At 41.7% G+C, this 4,984-nt stretch overlaps 1 protein-coding gene across 1 annotated transcript in view; it reads right to left on the reverse strand.

The window, feature by feature from the left end:
* SKA1 (spindle and kinetochore associated complex subunit 1) overlaps positions 1–582 on the reverse strand; it is a 9,726-nt gene extending 9,144 nt beyond the window's left edge. The window contains exon 1 of the mRNA XM_015563818.1: positions 489–582. The gene's annotated coding sequence lies outside the window, so the exon portion shown is untranslated. The remainder of the gene's footprint in view (positions 1–488) is intronic.
* Positions 583–4,984: the final 4,402 nt, after the last annotated feature.

Consider the following 4,984-nt stretch of genomic DNA (forward strand, 5'->3'; position numbering starts at 1 on the left):
ACCACTGCTTTAAGGATTTAGGGGGACAAATACATATATAAAGACAACATTGCCGTTTTCTTTAAAAAAAACGCAAAATAGAGACGAATTTTACAAAATAACACAGCAAGTGCCAAGAAACGGTGCAGTAAACATTTCTCCCAGGCTGGGGGCGGGGGCTTTCCTGCGTGGGGGCCCCTAGGAAGCGGAGGGGAGGGGAGGAAGGGGCTCAGCTATGGCCACTCCGAGGTGGGTGAGGGCGTCTCAAGCACCCGCTCCAGGTACCCCAGCCAGCGGCGCAGGAAGGTCCAGCCCTGCTCCTCCGCCGCCGCCCTCGCCAAAAGTTGGGCGGGGCCACAGCTCGGGAGCAGGGCGGGGCCACAGCTAGGGCGCAGGGCGGGGCCACATCTAGGGCGCAGGGCGGGGCCACAGCTAGGGCGTAGGGCGGGGCGTGGTTGGCGGGGAGAAGGCGGGACTTTGTCGGCTTTGTTGCTAAAGGCTACCAGGACCTTTGCTCCTCCCACGCCACGCCGCCACGTGTGATCACAGCCAGTCAACTAAGCCTGGTCGCCATCCAGCCAGGAGCCAAGCACTCCGAGGATCCAATGGCGAGCTGGAACAGTCGGTCTCCAAATTAGCATCACCAGGGGCAGCTTTTGCAAATTCCAATGCCCAGGCTGTCCCCCATGTCAATGAAATCAAGATACTCTGGAAGTGGGGCCCACGCCTTAATATATTTAAAACACCTCAGATAATTCCAGAAAGCAGCCAGGTTTGTGAGCTAAAGACCTGTCTTCGGGGAGTGTACAGCCTCTGTAAGGGCAAATGCAAATTTACAATAAGAAAACGTTTAATTCTCCCTGTTGACAGAAGGGGAAAGCATCCCAGAGCGGGTGTGGCACCTCCGCAGTCAGGAAACATCGAGGTTCCTTTCATTTTGGGGCGCCACTGGTGGAAGCATCAATGGATTCTGGCCTTCAGGTTGCCAGTGGTGCAGGTGACCCTGTGAACGGTTCCTTCCTCGGGTGTTTGTACCAGGCAGCAGAAAAGAGGAAGAGGCCAGGGTAACAAGCTCACTTACCAGCTGAGCCAGGATCTTTAAAGCGTTTTCCTGGAAGCCACACAGTTGGCTTCTATCTGCTTTTCACCGGTAACTCACATCTACAAAAGAGACTGAAAAAGTCATTTTAAAAAATTAATTTGGACAGTTAACGGCATCCTCAACAATATAGGGGTTCCGTTTGTAAGGGAAAATGAGAGTAGATTCGGGGTAGGAAATAGCAGCCTTGCCCATTTCTACTTATTACTTTTTTTTTAATGCTCACCCAAGTATATTTTTTCCATTGATTTCTAGAGAGTGAAAGGGAAGGGGGGAGAGAGAGAGAGAAGTATTGATTTGAGAGAGACACATCAATTGGTTGCCTCCTGCATGCACTCCTGTTGAACCTGCAACCCAAGTACATGCTCTCCTTAGGGAATCGCACCCGTGACCCTGCGGTGCTCGGGCTGGTGCTCTAACCATTGGATCACCGACCAAGGCTCTACTTTCTATTTTTTAAAAATCTTTTGTTATGAAAATCAAACAGTAGAAAGAGGGTAATGAACCGTCCATGCCTAACCCATCACCCGGTTTCAGCGATTTAATTATTGCAAATCTTGCTTCATCTATACTTTCTTTTCTCCCATTCCTTGCCTACTGGAATATTTTGAAGCAAATCTCTAGCACTGTACCTTTTTATCCAAAAATGTTTCCATAATTATCTCGTAAAATAGACACTTTAAAATTACCATATTAGTATTTTTACAGGTAAATATTTTAGCAGTTATCCCTGAATAACAAATATCCAGTCAATGTTCAATTTCCCATGATTTTATTAAAAGTGTTTCTTTTTAAAACTGTTGGGTTTTTTGAATTTGAATCCAAACAAGATTTAAACTTTGTTATTTGGTTGATTCATTTTTTAAATCTCTTACTCTCCTCACACGTACTTATTTAAAACTAAATTCCTTTCACGGGAACAAAGCCTTTTATTGTGGGACTTAATAAACAGGAAGAAGAAAGTATCAAGGCACTAAGTACAATGTCATCCTAATAAACTCAATAAAAAAAATATGTGAGGCAAAAACTGATACAAATGAAAGAGAAATAGACAAGTCCAATAGAACAGTTTGAGACTATAACCAAACCAAAGATGTACCTAGAACACTGTATATTAGTTGTCTTCTTCAAACTTGATAAAACAGATATTTACTTTATGGACATGCTGGTTGGAAGGCTCCCTTGCCGCCTGGGCACTAGATGGCAGGGCAGTGCCGTTCTTGAGAGCACCAGCAAAACACACTGCAAACTCAGGGATATGTGGCCAAGGTAGGAAGGAAGTCCACCTGCTCTAAAGGTTGTCAAGCAAAATTTCACTATCTTCTTTGTTAGCACTTGCTTTTTATTATTACTAAAGGAGAACATACTTTTAATTGAAACTTTGAACAACACAGAAAAGTCACAAAGAATGAAATGGAAACTCTCATTATTCCACCTGTCTATAAATAAACAAAGGGTCCAGGTCCTGCTTCTTAGAATAAAAATGGCTCAGTGCGGACCATCCCCAACATTCTCTGTAAAAAGCCCCTGCTCGGGGTTTCCTCCCCTTACGGAGTGTCACCCAAAGCTAACCTCAACCCCCACTGAATCCAACCGTAACCCACAACCCTCCCCCTTTCAACATGTATAATGGCTATTTTTGGCAATTTGTTGCATAATGGTTGAAATGATAAGTTGACCATTCACAGCGCCCACCATGAATACCAAATCTGTGACAAATGAAGAAGCAGGTACTACCAATGTACGGTAGGCAAAACTGATAAGCTCTGTCATTTTAAAATATAGGTAAAACACTGACACCTGAAGAGACATCACAGAGAAATTGGACTGTGATTAAAGAAACAAAACGTGTCACCTTTGGTGGTCAGACATAGAATGCTTACTTATTTGGGGTTAAATTGTCAATGTGTATATTTTTAAATTAAAATACAGTAAAATTGACTTTTTACAGGTTTAACAAATGTATTGATTGTGTAAATGCCATCATCAGTTAGGACCCAGAAGAGTTCCAGCATCTCAAGACAACTCCTTTGTCCCTTTACCATCACACCTTAAAGGCTAGTGATGTTGAGTATCTTTTCATGAACTGACTGAAAAGTCTGTTCAAATCTATTCAAATCGATTGCCTATTTTTAAGATTGGGTTGTTTTGGTTTCTTACTGTTGAGTTTTGAGAGTTCTATATGTAGTGTAGTAGATGGATGTCCTTTGTTGGACCTGTGCTTTTCAGATACAGGGTGGGTAGAAATAGGTTTATAGTTGTTCATATGGAACACGACATGCAGGTTGTGATTATAACAATAGCTTTATTAACTCGAAAGAATGTCACAATGCAACTGTAAACCTACTTTTGCCCACCCCTGGGTATTCTCCCAGCCTTTATCTTATCTTTTCATTCTCTGAGCAGTGTCAGTCATAGACCAAAAGTTTTTAATTTTAATAAAATCTAGTTTATCAATTTTTTCTGTAATGTATCATACTTCTGATGTGATGTCTAAAACTCTGCTTGCCACCAAGTCAGGACGATTTTCTTTTATGTTTCTCCTGTTTCCTTATAAAAGTTTTATAATTTCATCTTTTACATTTAGATGTATGGCCCATTTTCAGAAACTTCTTGTGTATGTTGTGAGGTTTGGGTTGAGGTTCATTTTTGTTTTTTTGCATGTGGATGTCCAACTGTCCCAACATTATTTGTTCAAAAATACTGTCTTTTCTGCTTTGAATTGCCTTTGTTATCTTTGCAAAAAATCAATTGGTCATATGTGAATGAGTCTATTTCTGGACTTTCTATTCTTTTACATTAATAGATATGTCTATCCCTCTACAAATGCTATACTGTCTTGCTTACTGTAGTTTTATGCTCTAGCATAAACCTTATTCTTCAAATATGTTTCTTTATTTTTTAATTGATTTCAGAGAGAGGAAAGGAGAGGGAGAAAGAGATAGAAACATCAATGATGAGAGAGAATCATTCATCAGCTGCCTCCTGCAAGCCCCCTACTTAGGATCGAGCCCACAACCTGGGCATGTGCCCTGACCTGGAATTGAACCATGACCTCCTGGTTCATGGGTCGATGCTCAACCATTGAGCAACACTGGCTTGGCAAGCCTTATTCTTTAAGCTATAGATTGTACACCTGAATCTTAGAAACTTTTAATATTAGATACTAGTAATAGAATCTTTCAATCACCTTGAAAACACAAAATGGTTATCTAATCCCTGCTCCTCTGGAGGCCTGTAGCCTATAAAATTTATATAATTCTCATGTGGCTTAGTCACTTCCAGTTCTAACTCCCATGGGACCCAGTCCTCTGGGACATGCCTTCTGCCTCCTCCCATCCCAGCCTCGCCCTACCTCATTCAACCCACATTTGGGCATGTGTAAGAGCTCCTGAGCCCTGAATCTCACACCAACTTCTGGTGCTGACTTGCAGACTATGACAATGTAAGTTAATAGCTTTAGTACTCAACATGATAGAAAGATTCTTAGATTTTAAAACAAACAGACAAACCACAGTTCAACTATACACAGTTTCAGACACACCCAAACGAAATGGTCCCAAATATATAAAAAGATAAAGAACAGGCTACATATGGACCACATTATCTTCTCAGTCTCAACTCCCACTTAAATCTAATCCCTTCAAGCCCAGAAATTGTCTTGGACTTTGATTTCAAAGATGATATAGATATATTTATTTATTTTTTAGATGAAAGTCATTTTATTTATTTTTTGTTTTCTAAAGTTCTACATATGTCTCCTTTTTCCCCAAATGACCCCCCTCCCAGCCATTCCTACCCTGGGCAAGCCCCCACCGCCCCAATGTCTGTGTCCATTGGTTATGCTAACATGCATGCATACAAGTCCTTTGGTTGCTCTCTAACTCCCCTTCCCCTACCATTTGC

The sequence above is a fragment of the Myotis davidii genome, unplaced genomic scaffold (assembly GCF_000327345.1).
Source record: "Myotis davidii unplaced genomic scaffold, ASM32734v1 scaffold378, whole genome shotgun sequence".
Classification (NCBI taxonomy): domain Eukaryota; kingdom Metazoa; phylum Chordata; class Mammalia; order Chiroptera; family Vespertilionidae; genus Myotis; species Myotis davidii.